Source organism: Pristiophorus japonicus, chromosome 11, assembly GCF_044704955.1.
Source record: "Pristiophorus japonicus isolate sPriJap1 chromosome 11, sPriJap1.hap1, whole genome shotgun sequence".
Lineage (NCBI taxonomy): Eukaryota > Metazoa > Chordata > Chondrichthyes > Pristiophoridae > Pristiophorus > Pristiophorus japonicus.
In genome coordinates, this window is record NC_091987.1 from 186,461,663 (window position 1) to 186,481,751 (window position 20,089).

General features: G+C 41.7%; 1 protein-coding gene and 1 pseudogene across 4 annotated transcripts in view; both read left to right on the plus strand.

The window, feature by feature from the left end:
* Positions 1 to 20,089, plus strand: part of opcml (opioid binding protein/cell adhesion molecule-like) — a 2,007,248-nt gene that overhangs the window by 190,727 nt on the left and 1,796,432 nt on the right. The gene's annotated exons all lie outside the window — the stretch shown is intronic.
* Positions 8,428 to 8,593, plus strand: LOC139276519 (U2 spliceosomal RNA; annotated as a pseudogene).

The window sequence follows — 20,089 nt, forward strand, 5'->3', positions numbered from 1 at the left end:
CATTGGCTCTTTTGAGCCACTAAACTAAGTCTTTGAAAACTGAAGCAGCTTTTCATTAGGCTAAGCATATTCACAAACAGAAAAGGTGCAATTTTAACAAAAATCTTGCATTCAACCCTAATTGTTCCATCTCCTTTGTGAGAGGTAAACAAACACGAGCTTTGAATAACTGACAACTCAGATATGTCAGAATTAATCAAACTGAGTTCTGTATGCTCACTCAAAGCCTTAGGCTGCCTGCATATTTCCCCATATTCACCCAACACACACTGCAACCTTAAATGAGGATGATAGAAAGTGGTGTGAGCCACAGGAGGTATTAAAACCTTGGACAGGTGCAAGGAAAGATGAACTCTTAGCTGAAGCATTATCATCAAACTGCTCACCATCAATCAAATGCGTCTAATGTCCAACACTAGACACTGCCAGGTTTTAAGTCATTTATGCAAGATTCAAGCTTGTTTGATGTTTAATTTAGGAGGATGGCAGGGAGTTTTGCAAACTATGCATTATTAATTTGCAAAGCAGCCTGTATAGGCCAAGAAATTAATATTGTTGATCATTCAATCTGGCAACATTTATGTATGTTTGTATGGTATTGTGTTGCATCTGGGAAATAAATGGATGTTCTAATAACATTACAAGGCAGAGATATTTATCAAATCAAAAATTACTCTTTTTTTTAAATTGAAGGTTTTTTTACATTTTCTCTCCTACTCGCCTTGTTCTCCTGTCCTGAAGATGTTGACTCCTTGCTAGGAGGCTCAACGGAGCCTCTCTGGTACTTGGCACAACCAGCCATTCTTAAGAGGTGAGCCCATTGTTGGCAGGCTCTTTTACCATGGGGAGCATCACAGCAGAGTTACATCGTGTCCTCATTCAACATTAACGCCTGAACACTTTCCAGCGGGGATCACTGGATAGCAGCCAAGAGCTGTAACCCTGGGTAATTGGTTTACTCACACTCATCCAGGGCACACGGGCCAATTGTAGCACCCCTCTTTCCACACTAACTAAAATCAGCCAACTCAGCATAGACTCAACACCAAACTTAGACCTTCATGTCTGTCTGGTGCTGTTCATTATATCTACTAAGCCATTGGTCAAGGCAGTACAACTTACAAGCTAGTGAAGGATGATATCCTGTGGTCATTAATTTTCTGCTGCGTTTGCCTACATAAGGACATTGAATTACCTTTGATGTGTTGTCATTTAATGTGAAGCACTTTGGGATGTTCTGAGGCTATAAAAGACACGTAGAGTTGTAAGTTCAATATATTCCATCCCATGTTTTATACAAAACATGACATTAGTTTTATTAGATTACAGGATAAATTCCACAATCCTGAAGCCACATTTCCTACAACCAAGGCTCCCACTGGGAGTGCAAGATTGCAGAACTGACCCGAACATTCCATGTTTTGTGTTAGATGCTGGACTAGTACAGGAATTGTGAGTTAAAATAAAGGAAGATGATATTTTTGTTTTTGTTGTTTCTACTGGTGATGGGACAGGAAAGGCATTTGCCAACATGGATTCTGGAAAGTTGGCACAAGTACAAGTCACTGTCTTCACCTTTGCACCAACATAACCCTAAAGAAAAACAATGCCCCAAAATAATTAACTTGAGGAGCTAAAACTCTTCTCAACTCGTCCCCATTCAAAAGGAATGTAGTGTGGTTGTCGCATTGTCACCCAGCAATGCAAATCTTCCGGCATCTTCAGTGGATTCAAGTCCCACTCCAGAGACCTGATCACAAAACTCTAGGCTGATACTACAGTGCAGTACTGAGGGAGTGCTGCACTGTCGGAGGTGCCGTCTTTTGGATGAGATGTTAAACCGAGATCCCCATCTGCTCTCTTAGGTGGACATAAAAGATCCCATGACATTATTCGAACAAGAGCAGGGGAGTTATCCCTGATGTCCTGGCCAATATTTATCCCTCAATCAACATCACTAAAAACAGATTATCTGGTCATTATCACATCGCTGTTTGTGGGAGCTGGCTTTGTGCAAATTGGCTGCCACATTTCCTACATTACAACAGCGACTACACTCCAAAAATACTTAATTGGTTGTGAAGTGCTTTGGGACATCTAGTGGTTGTGAAAGGCGCTATATAAATCCAAGTCTTTCTTTTGTCTTTGTTTGGTGAAATAGTTGTGAAAGTAGATGTGGGCGATTGAGAATTATCAGAATGGGGTAGCATGGTTAGGCCTAATGGTCTTTCTTGCTACTAAAAGTTCTGCTGTTCCTGCCAATAAAGGTATTGACATTTTAACAGAAGGGAGGTGAAAACCTGAACTCACAGGTCCACTGTTTGAGCTTTTGTAATATAAAAGATTAAATGCTCTTGCCACTGTTTCTTCAGTTAACTGACATGTTTGCCTGTTATATTTGTCAGAGAAAAGGTTAATTACATTTGTAGCCCGTTGGTTTCAAGAAACTTGCAGGTGAATTGCTTGCTATTTTCATAAGCGATGTGAAAATTAGCTGGTGTTAATTAAAAAAAAACGAATGTCCCAACATTGATTTGTATAATTTGAGTTCATAAAGCTGATATATTTTAGTGTAAGCTGTTGCCTTATTTTCTTAATCTGTGAGAATTTCATTTCTAATGTTCAAAGAGATTGAGTGCTTTCCCTGTTGTTCTATTGAAGTCTTCTTTGAAATTAAGCCCCTTTCCATCCATCAATGTCGTTGACGCACTTAGGCTTGAGAATATTAGAATTCTTCCCTCCTATACCATCTGCATGCTGTGTTCTGATGCTGCAATCTGGGCCTAGCATTTGATGCCAGTATCTCCTATTCTAATGAGTCTTGTACTGCAAGGCAGCACCAATGAAAGCAACAGCATCAAAACAAGCAGGCCCACAGTTCTTCCTCTCATTGAATGAATCGAAAAGAAAAGAAAAAGAAAGTAAGAAAGAAAGAAAGAAAGTAATGACTTTCACGACCATCGGTCGTTTCAAAGTGCTTTACAGCCATTGAAGTATAGTCACTGTTGTAATGTGGGAAATGTGGCAGCCAATTTGCGCACAAGCAAACTCCCACAAACAGCAATGTGATAATGACCAGATAATGTTCTTTTTGTTATGTTGATTCAGGGATAAATATTGGCCAGGACAGTGGGGATAACTCCCCTGCTCTTCTTCGAGATAGTGCCATGGAATCTTTTACGTCCACTTGAGAGAGTAGACGGGGCCTCAGTTTAACGTCTCCTCTGAAAGACGGCACCTCCGACAGTGCAGCACTCCCTCAGCACTGCACTGGAGTGTCAGCCTAGATTTCTTTTGTGCGCAAGTCCCTGGAGTGGACGAACATTCATTTTTTTTTTCTCCATCTGTTAAAATCAAAATGCAAAGTATTTTTTTTCCATAACATGTTTGGCTTCATGAGACTGAGAGTAGAAAAATCACCAGATTCAGATATAATTGTCCCAGAACACTGAGGGAGGTTGGGCATGAGACAGCAGAGGCACGAAATTTCCCCCCCAAATTTTGAGTCAGAAATTGTAACAAAGCTCAAGAAAGGGGTAAATAGGCAAGCTAGGAGATTAGAGGGCAAAAGCAAAATACTGCAGAGGCTGGAAATCTGAAATAAAATGCTGGGAATATTTGGCTCGACAGGCAGCATCTGTGCAGAGAGAAAAAGAGTTAACATTTCAGCTCGATGACCTTTCATCAGAACTCAGAGATTATAGGGCAGTTTTTCTTATCCTGGATGTGGATAAACTTTCTAGGGCACGAAATTGGTGGAAACTAAGTTCCTCCCAAGTACTGTCCAAAGGATCGATGAGATCCTGACGGTACTTTGGGCGAAAGATTCATGGAAAAATCTGGGAAAGACCGCCCGGCTGTAAAAATGGGACCTGCAAGCTGAATCTGGGTGGCAGCAAGTGCTAGCTCCCATTCTCGGTGGCAAATGGAATCCTCGGCAAAGTACCGCCAAGGATTGAGTCGGGCCCAGGGAGGGGGGACTGATCAAATAAAACATTTTCAAGAAATAAAAAAAAACATTAGGAATCCTTCAGGGGACCCCATCCACCTGAATCCCTGCAGAAAAAAGAAATAAAAGAAGTGGACTAACCTTTTTTTGCAGGTCTTCATTCTTACCGTTGAGGTCAGACCTGCTTCTACACGGCGGTCTTTTCCCCTGCTACAGCAAAGAACTGCCCAGACCAAACTGGGAACACAGCGGGCGGGGGGACTCTTCTGGGCGGTGTATGCCAGCGGACGGTATGCAGCGGTCTTCTCTCCCCAAACTCGCTCAGAGGGGAGACCGCCCAGAAACCAGGGAGACTGCGAGAAAACTCGACGACAGCGGACGGTAAGTCCACCAATTTCGGGCTCCTAGAATCCATAAATGAACAATTAGAAAGGCACGGGCTAATCAGGGGCAGTCAGCATTGAGTTGTATATGGCAGGTCATGCTTGAGTGATTTAATTGCATATTGATTCGATTGAATAATTATGAAATGCCTTACGAGTGTAAATAGTGAAATATCACATCTACTAGTTAGCAAATCAGTAACGAGAGGACACAGACTAAAGATTATCAGTGGGAGAACATGGAATGCTTTCCCATGAGTGACTATTGAGCCAAGTATTGCAACATCAATTCAAAAAGTTATTGGATACTTATTTGAAAAGGTATAGGGCATCAGGATCACAATCGATAATTCTAATTGAAGAGCTAACACCAGCACAGACTGGATGGGTCAAAAGGTCTCCTCCTGTCCTGTCATTTCTATGTCTACACAGCCGATAGAAGGTTTCAAAAACATAGGTTCGTAATTTAGAAGTAAATACAAAATTCAACCAAATCTGTTTCACAAAAGGGTACGAGACATATAAAATAAGTGACAGGGGGAGAGCATTGAAACACATAGTATAACTCAGTTCAAGAGACAGACAATTGTATTTCTGGAGAAAGAGGAAATATAAGCGCTAAAAAAGTGGGAGGTGGAGTTGGGATAGATCAGAAAAGGAGTAGGTTGGTGGCCCTAAAATTTAAGCAACAACTGTGGCTCAGATAATCACCGAGAAATCCAATAGGGAATTCAAAAGAAAATTATTTACCCAAAGAGTGATGAGAGTGTGGAACTTGCTACCACAGGGAGTGGTTGAAGCGATTAGTACAGATGCATTTAAGGGGAGGCTAAACAAGCATACGAGGGAGAAGGGAATAGAGGGTTATGCTGATAGAGTTAGATGAGGAAAGACGGGAGGAAGCTCGAGTTGAATAAACGCCAGCATGGACTGGTTGGACCAAATGGCCTGTTTCTGTGTCGTATATCCTTCGTAGTGGTAGCACTTTCACCTCTCAGTCAGAAGGTCACGGGTTCAAGTACCACTCCAGAGATTTGAGCACAAAATCTAAGCTGACACCTAACTGTCGTGCTCATCATCATCATAGGCACTCCCTTGAAACAAGGATGACTTGCTTCCATGCCAAAAAAGGGATGAGTTCACATGTGTTTCAAGGAAGGACCAAATATTCTGCATCACAAACTACATCTTGAAGGGTGGAAGATGCCTGTGCGTGGATTTTTTTAACGTGTGGTGGCCGTTGCACACCATCCACCACATGGGCTCGACAGAGCTAGGTCTTGGTCCAGTGACAAGGATTAACCAAGATGATTGGAGACCAGCTCTGCTGCACAGACCTAGTGCGCGCACATACTGCAGTGTGGGCTGGCCCGTGCTGCCCCTGGGCCCTCGCCTCTTCTGGGCCACGAACCCTTGCCTCTCCTGGGCCCTGATCACATCCCTCTACGAACTCTTGCCACACCTTTGCCCCGACCTCGCCGCTCCTGCTGTACCTGCCCGCACTGCAGTTAGCCATCGCCCTCCTGCAGCAGCACGCGCTGCTCCCTGAAGTGGTATACCGCCGCACGCTGCTCCCTCTAATGGTCCTGGCCTGCTGATGGTCTTGCAGGCCGGGATTGCGCCGATTGTTGTAGTGTGTTTAACCAAGTTGGCCCACTCAGGTGGATGCAAAAGATCCCATGGCACTATTCAATGTAGAGCAAGGGAGTTTTCCTGGCCTATTGGCCAATATTTAGCTATCAATCAACATCATTAAAACAGATTATCTGGCCATTAATCTCATTAATGCTGTTTGAGTGACCTTGCTGTGCGCAAATTGGCTGCCGTGTTTCCCTACAGTGACCGCACTTCAAAAAGTGCTTCATTAACTTCTTTCTTCAGATAGACAAATAATGCTTTTGTGTCCCTTGCTAAAAAAGCTCGGGTTCCAATTCCTAGTTCTATCCCATGATTCCTGGTGCACAACGTGTGCAGATATCGGTGACCGCAGCTGTGATTGCTCCCAGAATTAAACAGTCTGCCGACACCTGCTGCCTGGATTATACACAAACAGCACCTTAGCTAAAGGTGAGGTCCACTTTATCTCAGCATGACTCAGTGCCTTCAGGGGCGGAGGGGAAGAGAGAAGAAGGCGAGAGGAAATGGTTTGTGATTCAGTTTGATTTGGCTCTTGTTGATGCTGATTTGTAGGGGTTGAGTTCAGGCTGGCTAGGTTGATGGAAAGATAATCCCGATAGCTTTTGAAGCTGAAAACCTGATAAAAGTGAGGAGGTGGATATTTACCAACTGCTAGACTAGTCTCCTTCAATCACAGAGCTGGCAACGGCTGTAGCAGGACCCACGATGCTCTGATACGTTTGCAATCACTGCCCGTATTCCGAGAAACCCATTTAAAGGGAATCATAAATTTATCTTGACTCAATGTGCTCAAGTTTCTTTTCTCCTTAAGTGATGCCTTCTCACGTCTGAATGGAAGCTTGCAGTGAGTACTCTGTGGGGTGCTGTATTATAGGAAATATATTTTAAGACCTGTCAGATTGAACTGTTCACATCTTTCAACCTTGGGCTGCAATAATTCTTAATTTACTTCTCACCAAACTTGCATCATGTTCAATAATAGAACTTGCATTGATAGGTAATTACTACCTCAAATGAGCAAGTGATAGCACAGGGAGGTGGAAAGGCAAAGCTTGTGGCAGCTGCTTCCACTTTGCCCCTGGATCTCAAGCCCTTCCTCGACTGATCACCTCCAACGGCACTTAGAGAGAGCAGTAATAAACTTTAGGGCCAAGTTTTGCTTTAAAAAATAACGTCTGAACGATGCACACCATTATTAATGCGTAAATTGTGCCTCTTCATGACAAATCTCATGCTTCACCTTGCTGTGATTTATGAAGTTACTGCATTTGCACATTAATTACCTCTTAAACTTGCCATACAAAGTTAAGTCTAGTAATTAATAGCGTAAGTATCCTTTTAATGTAATAATTGTTACTGACTGCCACTCAACCTCTCTTGCCCAGAAAGTAGATAAGTGTGGCGTCTCATTCCTTCAAGCTGTAAATTGCTTCAGTAGATTTTAAAAATGTCATTTTAAATTTATTTTTTTTTCTTTTTCCTTTGTCTTTCTCTCCCTCTTAATCCAGTCTTTCCTTCCCTTTATTTCTCTTTCTGTGCCTGATTTGACACTGAATTCACCCACTCCAATACACCCTCCTTCTTAGTCCTTCCTCTGTTTATTTCTCGATCCTTAAATCTCATTGGTTAAGGAGAAACACTGTTGGTCCCGTCATTCACCAATGTCCCAGATGCCCCGTTGTCCGACAAATTTGTAGGCAAAAAGTTTCCAAGCCTACGCTAACGGAACACGTGAGATGCCCCGCTCCAGTAAGATCCGGCCCATAGTATCCTACCTGCCTTGTGGCCATCACCAACATGCTAGCCTTTCTGATTAATCCAAAATTATATCAAACAGCTGATGAAATGACCAAGTAGTTTTGGCCACTGAGTCTCATGTTTGCAACCTTCGCAACAAGTTTGATTGACTCTTCACACTAAAATACAAGAGAATAATATTTCCCTCCTATTAATGAACATCTTTGCTTTCTATCTGAGTTTCAAGCATGAAATAAACACTAAAAAAAAATGTCGAGAAATAGTAGCAAATGGCAGAAACGGAGGCAGAGAGAAGTGACTGGCTGATCTTCTATTTTGTTTCGGATGCTGGAAGCATTTTAGTGAAGTGCACCCTTGTGTTTTTTTTTAAAAGCAACCCTGCTCTGATTTTAAGAAACAGAAGGCAGTTTAACCTAAAGAGGAAATGAAAAGGTTTTTATATTGCAGCTGTACAAACACTACTCACATGATGTGCTGATCAACCTTTTAGACAAAAAATATCTTTGCTGTAGTAATGTGCTGCACCCTGGAGGAACAGGTTAGTCCTCTCATCGCGTGCAGTTTGTTAATCTGTGCTCCTGCCCTGCAGAGCGGGAGGAAGCGGCACATATAGCCTGTTCACCCACCATGACTAACAAATCAGGACAGAGAGGCAACCGGCAGAAATGAATGTGAGAGCAGCTACACTGCGAGTTAGATAATGCAGGCTGCCTTAATGGGAGTACCTGTTCTTATCAGTTTAATATCCCCTATGGGGACATGATATTGAATTGATTTTTGGACAGGGAGCTGGATCAGGGGCATGCCCCGTCCACTCCATGCACCGACCTGGTATTGCAATATTTCCAGGAATGGTGCAACTTCGCCTCTCGGCCTTTTGGCCTAAGATCAAACACATTGGCGCAAAGTGATCTTTGGCGTTAGAGTTGATCTGGAACGAAATTGGAATAAATTTTTTTTTTTAAATGTTTAAAAAAAAAAATAATAATTTCTGGTGAACGGTTTCTCAGCCGCTAATTATCTCCGCAGACACTGAACAATATTAGCTTGATAATGTCCTTTTCTAATGTTGTTCAACACACTGCTTTCCCTGTCGAGAGGCTTTTTGCTGTGTCGCCGCTCTCTTTCAAGGATTGCATTTCAACAGCGCACATTGCAAGCACGCACACAGAGATGCATTCTTCAGCACACCATTGTAAACTAAAGACGTTTTGTGCTGTTCGCCACTTTCCTAAAAGGCTATTTGTAACTTGCAGACTTCATCAGAAAATGGGCTCGTGATAAATGCATTAATGCACGCAAGGGCTTTACATGTCGCCTTGATGCAAAACATCTTATTTTCTGCCCCTTTACACAGAGTCACATAGCAACAAATCCCTCACGCTTCAAAAAGAATGTCACATCAGAAAACATTTTTTGTGACACAAGTTGGGTTGGGTTGGAGAGGGGGTGAAAATGCTTGTCCGTGACACTCTCCAGGATTACGGTTTTGAAATCACAAGGCTTTCTGAAGGAATGGTTTAACATCTATTCTATCTGAGGTCAGTCCAGCAATTTGTTCACCAGTCATTGCGCCTGGGGCTGCAAGTTGACATTGAAAGGGAAATATTTAAAGCAATGACGTTTTTTGAGTACGTGTCATCAGTTTCAATGTCGAAAAAAAACATTATAAATTTCTGAAGTTGGCTTAAGTAAAGAGTTAAGCGAAGATGCTCACAGGTTAGTGGAGCTGTTGAGTTGTGAGTGGCTTAGCCAGTCGTGTGATGTTCACAAGACTCAATAAAACCCCAGCCGGTTAGGTTCAGGGGAGCCACAATAAGGCAGGTGTTGTGAGCCTGGTGGATGAACTGGTAGTGTGAAGTACTAGTTGCTAATAAACCAACTAGTTCTTAATAGCAATGTGTTGCTATGAATTCTTAAGCAAGAACCCATGAAGCAAATACATTACAAGGTAGATAACTCCAAGTTTAGAGAAAGCCCCAATGGGGTAGAGTTTTCGCTATGCTGTGCAATTTGCTAGAAATTGATCACACCAGCGCAGAACATTGTGGTAGTTCAGGTGCACATTACGTGCCCACAATCTTTTGCAATGGTTTAATTAATATCCTGTTGGAAGCCAGCCCTGTCCACAAAACTGGCCACATCCCCAGACCAAATCAATCGCCCATTTGCGGGCCTTCGAGGAGGCTCTTGGCATTGAGCTTTTTTGATAGGCACAAGGACACTAATAGCCACCTTTTAAAAGCTTTAAAATATTTAATTTACACAAAAAAACAAACTAGTGTGCACCAATGAAACTAGCAAATGGTTCTGTATGTTTTTTAAAGTCATTTTCAGTTATTTAAAATCAAGTTACTCACAGGTAGTGGACTGGACACTTGTTAAAATATGTTTATTTTTTGTGGTAAACCCAGCTGTGTTAATAAAACTGCACCAGGTTACCTTAAATATATCGAGGACTATCTTTCTTTCAATGCAAAACGAAAAATTCTGTCCTAAACCGCTGCCTGAGTGTGCTGGTTCATGGGCGCAGTTACACATGATTATGCAAATGAGTTTGAGCAGAAACTTGAAGCATGAAGTCCATTCTGAAAATAGGTGCAATTTGTGCCTGGATTGCCGATTGCGCTCAAAGCCAAAACTATACATCCATATTTTTCATTGTCCTCTTCAAAGGTTTAGCCGGTGCTTCCCTGAAGGTTTGCTTAGTGATAAGTTGAGTTATTTAGACTGGGAAAGTCCGGATTCAATTCTCCGTTTCTGCAAAGATTCCTGATCGCAGATGGGGTATGGTCAGGATGCTGCATCCATGAGTTAGATTGACCAGAGGTCCTGGTGCCAATCGCTGTCTAATGGCTTCTTCTGGAGGTTGTGTAGTAATGCTATCGATTTATAAAAGTGGTAAGTCTAGCATGTGCATTTGTCGCACTTGCTGCGTCACTATCACTATCACTTTGAGAATCAGCATCAGGTTTTCTATTGACAAGCATTCGTTATAAGCCCACTGACTCCCACAGCTACCTGGACTACACATCCTCCCACCTTGCTTCCTGTAAGGACTCCATTCCATTCTCCCAGTTTCTCCGTCTCAGTCGCATCTGTTCTGACGACTCCACCTTCCATACTAGTGTTTCCGATATGTTTTACTTTTTCCTCAACCGAGGATTGACCTCTATCATGGTTACGTGGCCCTCGACCGTGTCCATTCTATGTCCCACACTTATTCTCTCACTCAACTACTCCCTCCCAGAACCAGGATAGTGTTCCCCTTGTCCTCAACCTTCACTCCACCAGCTGCCATGTTCAACGGATCATCCTCCGACATTTTCACCACCTTCAGCATGATCAAACCAGCAAACAGATCTTTCCCTTTCAGAATTCTGAAGGGACCGCACCCTCCGCGACACCCTGGTCCATTCCTTTATCACTCCCAACATCCCCTCCCCTTCCCATAACAACTTCCTGTGCAAGCGCAACAGAAGCAACACCTGCCCTTTTACCTCCTCCCTTCCCACTGTCCAGGGCCCCAAACAACACCTTCCAGGTGAAACAACAATTTACTTGTACTTCTTTCAATTTAGTATACTGTATTCGCTGCTCACGATGTGGCCTCCTCTACATTGGGGGAGACCAAATGCAGATTGGGTGACCACTTTGCAGAACATCTCCCTTCAGTCTGTAAGCGTGACCCTGAGATTCCGGTCGCCTATCACTTTAATTCTCCGCTCTATTCCCACACTGATCTTTCTGTCCTCGGCCTCTTACACTGTTCCAATGAAGCTCAATATAAGCTCGAGGAACAGCACCTCATCTTTCATTTAGGCACTTTACAGGCTTCTGGACTCAACATCAAATTCAACAATTTCAAACCACAACCTTCGCCCCTATTTTTTTTTCTATTTTCTGTTTTTTTTTCCTCTTTCCCACAGCAACTGTTGATGATTCTACCATCTCCATTTACACCCCATCTCAACTTATCTTTTGTTTCCAAACTTGTCCCATTACCATCTCCTTTTGCCTTGCACCATCAACCCTTTTGTCTCTAATCTCTTCTGCCTTCCACCCAATCACAGACCTTCCCTTTTGTTCTTTCCTCCCCTCCCCCTTTCCCTGCCCCTACACTGTTACATCTCTAACCTTTTCCAGTTCTGACAAAGGGTCATCAACCTGAAATATTAACTCTATTTCTCTCTCCACAAATGCTGCCTGACCTGCTGCGTATTTCCAGCACTTTCTGTTTTTATTTCAGATTTCAGCATCCGCAGTTGTATCATGTTTTCTTATATGTAAATTGACTTGTTTACAAACTTATTGAAGTTAAGTGATATGCAAATGTATTCCAGCTGAATGCAAATGTATTAATTGTTTGCATAAATGCTTATTTTTTGTGATAACCACATTTTCAGCTGTATTATTAAAACTGCACCAAGTTACCACTCTTAAATGCAAGGAGAAGGCAAACCAATCAAATTTCTCAAAATACATGTTAAAAGTATTTTTTCACCATTTTTTCCACTCATTTTGCCAACTAGGGTTAAAACATAAGTATCCAGCTTAATAATATGTAAAATAACATGATAAAATTGTCTCTTTTTAAATTGGGCTGGATTTATGTGAGCAGGGGCCAAGGTAGATGGCAAATAATCCAAGCAGTACTAAGGGAACTGTTAGTGCCTGCTTTTCAGATGAGCTGTAGAACCAAGGTCTAGTCTGCTCTCTCAGGTGGACACAAAAGATCATAGGACATATTCAAATTGCTTAATAAATGCAGTCCTTGTAGAAATCACTTGAATGCATTGTTAATTAACGCCCCAAACATCACTGTTTCAGTAGCTGCAGCCTTGAGCTTTTTTAAACCTGTGCAATTTCACTCTACTTCAAAACAGAATACATAACCATAACTCACTCCCAAATCCTTTCTGTGTAAAAAAAAATAACCAAACAGCTAAAAATGTGACAGGAGCAAGGAGTCAGCACTATCATACAAAGGAGAGAGGTAAACATTACAAGGGTGATGGTTGGAGGAAAATGAACTCTTGAATTATCTGGGATTTTCTTGTTGTGATTCCTCAAAGTTATTTAATCTTGAAGATGATTGTAAAATAACATTTCTATTTTACAAGATGCAAAGAGACATTTCGTTCTAATCAGGCCATCTTTAACTATCGAGAACCAAATTGTATAATCACCTCTACTGAATCTTACCAAAAGAATTGTGTACACTGTGCAGAAGTACAGGTTCAACCTCCCTTATCCGGAACCCTCGGGACCTGGCCTGTTCTCGATGAGGGATTTTTCTGGACAAGGGGTGGTCATGTTAAATTGGATGGTACAGGTACTGAGCAAGGGGATATTGGGACTGGCTGGCTTGGGGATGGGAGTATGGCAGAGAGATCATGGGGGGGAGGGGGGGAGCAGTGGATCACTGGGTCAGGCCAGTGATTGTGGGAGCCGACAGCGAGGAAGGACGTCAATTTGTTTAATTTGTTCATGTTGGAGTTCTGCGCATGCGCCTCCCGGTGGCAGGGAATGGTTCTGGACAAGGCGTGGTTCTGGATAAGCGATTTTCAACCTGTAATACATCAACTGCACTATCTGGGAGAAGTCAGAGGAAGCTGTTGTTAAAAGAAGCCTTTGTGTTTGTACTGTGCCTCCTGAAGTAGGTAATATCTGAAGCCTAACCTTGAGGTTTGCTTATATCAGAGCCATTGGTTTATATTGGTAAAATTGCCAGCTACCCTTCCTGATATGCAGTAAACTGGACATGGCATGTATTGATATGGAAAGAAAAGTCGCGTTATTAACTAGCTTGACTTGAATAGTTCTTAAAATTTGGTCCTTTTTGTAATGTTTCCTACATTACAACAGTGACTACACTTCAAAAGTACTTCATTGGCTGTAAAGCGCTTTGGGCCATCTGGTGATCATGAAAGGCGCTATAAATGCAAGTTTTTTTTTTAAGAACTGATTGGGAGGGGTGTGTTGCCCAATGAGAACCTTGCTGCATCATGCTGATAAGGTTAAATGCTGCCTGCATTATTCTTGTTGTTTGGAACGGAGTTGAACAATGTGAAGTGGAATTGCTGATGGATTGTTGGTTGTGTCCTGAAAAGTGATGGTGATGGGGCCTCTTGTGGTGTGTCATCATGAAGTAGCTATTAATTCTATTTGTAGTTTTGATACAAGAGATGTGGGAAATTCTAAATATGTTTTCTTCAAATGATGAAAATATTTTTTCTATTAAGAGCTAAAAAGTGCATTATTTTCCCTGATGAGGATATGACTACTAATCTTCATCTGCTTCATCCAAACAAAGACTTTCACTTTCTTGTTTATTAACAATGACTATGCATTGCTATAACCTAAAAACATAATTCTGAAGTCAGTCCCATCATAATATATGTTCACCAAAGCAATGTATGCCATTGAAAACATAATTGCTAAATTATTCAATCTCCTATCATGATCAGGGGTGTGATCTTTATTTAGCACGTGATCAAGGTATCAGTGCCACAACCTGCATTTGAATCTTCATTCTTCGCAATCTCCATGTAAATGGAACACTTTTTTGCTTGTAGCAGATGATGTTCACCCGAGCATTGGCCCATAAAACCAATGGCCAAACACTAACTGAGATGTTCTTTGCGGCAGTGCCACCGTGAGATTGGAACCTTCTATGTCCTCAAGAATCATTGTTTCCATCCCTGGTCACATTTTATAAATCAATATCTCTCATTGGAAGGAGACTTGCCAAAACCCTTCTTAATGTATGATTTTTATCTTTTCGCTAAATGGCATACTCTCATCAGTTCAGTTTATTGATATTTTGAATTTGCCTGTTGGCCTTATATGGACAGCTTGACTACTCAGCTGCTCTGCATCAAGAGGAATAAGTTGCAATCTTCCTCATAATATGACTGGTGCATCTCAGAGCTGCACCACTGACTAAGCGCTGGTTGCAAATGGCCACTGAAAGGGAGGGCAACAGGATAATATTTGAACTTTTTAAATGGATGGCTCTGACTACCTACTCAAACCAGTTAGGTTTCCTATAGCTGTACAGTTAGGGCTTGAACTCGACCATTATCAGCCCACCATCCTACTCAAAATAATTCCTCTTGCCTCGAATACAGCAGCAGCTGTTTACATGCTGCTGGCGCTGGGGATCCCAGTCCCACAATCTTGCTGCTCCATTAGCACATGACAGAAAAATCCCCTGTGGAGCAATGTTTAAATATTCAAACTCTGTATTATCCTGCGGGGTCAACTCATTTAAATGCAGGCACAATCACCATCTGATGCTCAGTGAACCCACACTAGAATCGGATTATCAACCCCTATGTGTATATTAAGTTAGCAAGCGGAGAATTCCCAACCTATCCTCAATTTAGGAATATAATGTGATAACATGTCCAATATAGTTCAGACTTGAATCTAATTTGGTGATTAATTTGCAGATGCTGTAATATTCAATATTTTTCCCTTAGTAGTAACAGAGGATCATTTAAAATATCTACGTAGCATTAGCTTGGTCATGCATTGTTCCGAATATATTTTTATGGTCACGGTGTTATAGAATTATGCAACATAATGGTGGAAATGAACCGAAAACATTGAACTGCTGAAGATTAAGCACATAAATATTGTACAGTAGTGTCCTTATTCACATCATGAATGATTAAACGAGTGGCAATAGAACATTTTGTAGCTACTTAAAGCCTCTCATGAGCAAACACAATGTCAGTCAAGAGTGCTGAATTTTCTTCACCTTTTATTATTAGTGAATCCCCATATCCTAAGGTAACCCCTGGATGCCACAGTATAAATTTTTCTGGGTAAGGCATAATAGGTCCTTCATCTCTGAATACAGAAAGTATTAAACTATATGGATAGCAGGCAAGTTTACTGTCCAAAGTAACTTGAGTTAATTAACCAGCTGGCAAAGCAAACGGCATTTTATAGCCACGAGCTTTTTATTTTTCAAAAAATTGGGATGGCTCAATGTGAACCTGAAGCAGTAGATTTGAGCTTTCTGATTTAAAGGAGCTGAGGGGAGGAGGTAACAATAGTTGCCAACCATAAACTGACAAATGGAAGCTGGAATGAAGAGCAGCATCAATGCTAAAATCACTGAAAACAATTCAGTGCATAAACCTAAAGGAAGGTTCACAGTGGTACATAAACCAAATTGGCACATTATCGAACTCGGACACAAAGCTGGAGATACCTTAAATTAATAGTGGAATCAATCTGTTGTCACTGATGCTTCTGGAGCATTAATGCAGTCTTTGTTACAACGGAGCAGATTGCAGGGAGATTTGATAAAGGTTGTTTCGAATTATCAACTGATGGGACAGAGTAATTAGTTTCCAATGGTTAAGGGATCCAGAACAATTGGACATGGGATATAAGGTTAAAGCCAAGGGATTTATGACAGAGAACAGGATAAATTGTGTTGCACTGAGGGTTGTGAGGTGGTAGAATGCACAGTGGGACTTGGTGATTGAAGCAGCGATCAAGTTAACTTTTAAGATTAAGATTGGATCAATGGTTGAAGGAAAGGGAGATAAAGGGCTAAGGGAACAGAGCAGGCAAATGGAAATCGGACTACTGTTGGTGTGAGGAATAGCCACCAGTGTGAATTGGTTTGGCTGAAAGACCTATTTCCCTGTTGTAATTTACATGTAATTCATAAAGTTGATAACCAAGGCAGGATATATCTGCTAGAAAGGTTACCCCACCAGAAGCATAAAGAAACTACCTTCTTTAGGAGAGGTTTCACCAAAAAGGTGAAAGTGTTTGGCCACATAGCTTAAATGATTGAAGAATAGTTGGCACGTAAGGTGTTAAAGTGGAGGTGAGAAGAAAACTTTGGATTGTCGGACAGAATTTAAAGAATGACTGATACATGGAGTGTGCAGATGGATTGGATTATATTGCGAATATAATTTTACCCTTTGAGAAATGCTAGACTAGACATAACTTGCCACTGTCTCATTTGCTTAGTGATAAGAGAATAACAGAAATAATCGCTCAACTGGGTCTTCAGCTGCTTAGGCCCTAAGCTCTGGAACTCCCTGTCTAAATCTCTCTGCCTCTCTACCTCTCTTTCCTCCTTTAAGACACTCCTTAAAACCGACCTCTTTGACCATGCTTTTGGTCATCTGCCATCATTTCTTCTTGTATAGCTTGGTGTCAAATTTTTGTTTTGTAACACTCCTGTGAAGCGCCTTGGGACATTTTATGATGTTAAAGGCGCTATATAAATGCAAGTTGTTGTTTTCAGTATATATGCAACAATTGTGAAGAGCATTGACAGAAATGAGAGTTCTCATTGCACCATCCAATCTTATTATTCAACCATTAAAATACATGTTTGCTGCAGCAGTAGTAAAGTAATCTCTGAGTCTCCAATGTTTCACAGCTTCAGACTTGAAATGCATTTCTGACTTTCTCATGAATAGAAAAATGTATTCAAAGCACTTTCTTCATAATATGCTTCAAGTAAGACTTTCAAAATACGGTCATGTATGAATTGGGGGCTAATATATTTAGTTATTTATGGTCAACAGTGCTCATTAAGTTAATAAGACTAAAATAAATTTGTTGCACATTATGCTTACAGCTATGAAACTAGATTTCAACTTTGTATTGTATTTTTTTTTAAACAAGTTAAATACAAATGGCAAGTCTGGTACTTGCCATCAACACGACTGAGCTCTGAAGCAGGATTAAGGGATTCAAAACTAATAAATCCCCAGGGATGAATGGTTTATAGCCAAGGGTTCCAAAAAGATGAGGGATAATTGGGCCCGAAATTGGTGAAGGCGTCCACCTGCCCAAGTGCCGCCCAAAGGATTGCCGATGGCCGCCGAGGTCCCTGGTGGATCTTTGGGCGGGATATTCTTGAAGAAGGTCCCTTTAAGTTCGGCGGGCGGCAAATGAGCGACTTACGCCGCCTATCTGGGCAGCAGCTGGCGGGAGCTCCCAATCTCGGCAGCAAAGGCGCTTGCTGCCCAAGTGCCACTGAGGATGGAGTCGGGCACACGGAGGGTCGAAGAGCTGGAAAGAAATAGCATCAACAAAAACCAAAAAACATCTGAAGACCTTCAGGGAACCCCATCCAGGTAAGTCCCTGTAAAGAAATAAATTACAAAATGTTCACTAACCTTTTTTTCAGCATCTTCCTACTTACCGTTGGGGACAGACCAGCCTCGAGCCAGCGGTCCACCCCTGTTCTGCCGCCAACTCCCGGCGCGTCCCACCTACATGAATATCACATCTCGGCGGTCGGAATCTCAGTTGCGCGACTTGTCCATCAACGGGCGCTTACTGGCAGCACTCCTCTCCCGCCCGCTCCAGGCCACGTCGAAAGTGGCACTGGGCAGTTCGACCAGGGGAATGTCGACAGCTGTGGGCGGTAAGGCCATCAATTTCGGCCCTTTAAATTTTGCCACGTGCTCACAGTTCTTGGGGGGGAATGTGAAGGATGTACTAAACAATTGGGAAAAAAACTGACATAATGCAACCCAAGTGCAAAGCAGAACACCAAGGGGTACCTATATTTCCAAGAAAGCTTTTAATGAACTTCTTTGCAAAAATTCAAGGTAAAAGCTGAGTGTGGATCAGGAATTGCTTGAAAGAAAGTATACTGCATGCTTTTAGGTGAAGAAATGTCAAAGTGGTAGGTTGCGCTGAGAGGAATAACCCAGGCACTGGTGATGAGGCCCCTGTTATTAGTCTGTGTTAATGTCTTGTATTCAGAAACCCAGCACAAACTGGTCAAATTTGCAAATGATTGGAAACCAGCTGGGCAGTTGAGTGCAACAAAATGGACTGGATCAAAAAAGGGAATTTAGATAAAATCTGCAAATGGGTGAATTGGTATTGAATTAAATTCATCAGAGACAAATGCATGGTACAATGCATTGAGGGAGAAGTGGATGTCACATGTATATTTTGAATTGGTGTGGAAACAATTAAAGGTAAATTGGAAAGGCCTTAAAAGTAACTGTAGATTCAGTACTCAACATCAGATCTGGGCAAGGTCAGAACTTTGGGTTTGGTTTTGGTGACAAAACTGTCCATTATTCTGCATTAAAGAAAGAAGAAACATGCAATTATATAGTTCTCTTCACATCTTCAGGACATTCCAAAGCACTTTACAGCCCATTAAGTATTTTAAGTGTAGTAATTATTGTAACTTATGGTACACGGCAGCCAATGTGCACACAACATCCCACAAACTGCAATGAGAAAAATAACCAGAAAATCTGTTTTAATAACGTTTGATTGAGGGATAAATTTTGGCCAATAGAATAGGCGAACTTCCCTGTTTCTCTTTTTGAATAGAGCTCTGGGATGTTTTGTGTCCACCCGAGATGGCACATGGACCCTCAGTTTACCAACTCATCTGAAAGATGGCACCGCTGACAATGCAGCTCTCTATCAGTGCAGTACTGAAGTGTCAGACTCGATTATATAATCAAGTCTCTGGAGTGGGGCTTGAGCCCACAACCTTCTGACTCAAAGGTGAGTGTGTTACCACTGAGCCAAGACTGACACAATTAAATTGTCAGTCACACTCTGGGAAGCATAGAATGGCTAACGTGAAAAGCAGAAAGATTTATGGCAGTAAGAGGCGTGCTCCGATGGTTGGGACTAAGGTACATTGTTCAGGCAGATTAGAAACAGCTTTATTCTGCCTTAGGCCCAGGCTGTAGTTGCCCTACGTGTGCTCAAGTCTGAAACTGCATGACAAAAATGGTAAAAATGTTACACTTCCCAGTACTGAAATCCATCACCTTGATGTATTCAGAAGTTCACTCGCAAAAAAAGTTGTGTTATTCTTCTGCACTAACCAGAATACTAATCAGATGTGAAATATTATTGATTCAACAAAGAAAGGTGGCAATGTAAGTCTCAAGCATCTGACAACCTGAAGCATTCTATTAAACTTATTTATAGGTTAATGTTTCCTAAATGCTAAATAAACAATCATTGCAAAATTCATGTGCAAATCAATGCGCTCCATTGGCCTTATGCAGAAGTTCCATTCAATTTCAATTTGTTTGTGCCTGTGTGTTTGCATTACAACAGAAATTGCATAGATGGGCTTTTGATTTTGTCGATGTATTGAGAGATTTCTGCAATCCAATGTAAAGTATGCTTTTTAAAGTGTCAGTCATTTTGCAAATCATATAAATTCTGATTCTGGGTGTTTGGAGAAATAAAACGTTTCAGAGGTTGGCTATTGCATTGATTCTGGTGGAGCAGCATCAAGTCCCAGGGAATTACGGTGTTGCTGTAGCAGTGGTGTTGTTAACCACTGGCCACATAGTTCGCATGCCAGACACGAGAC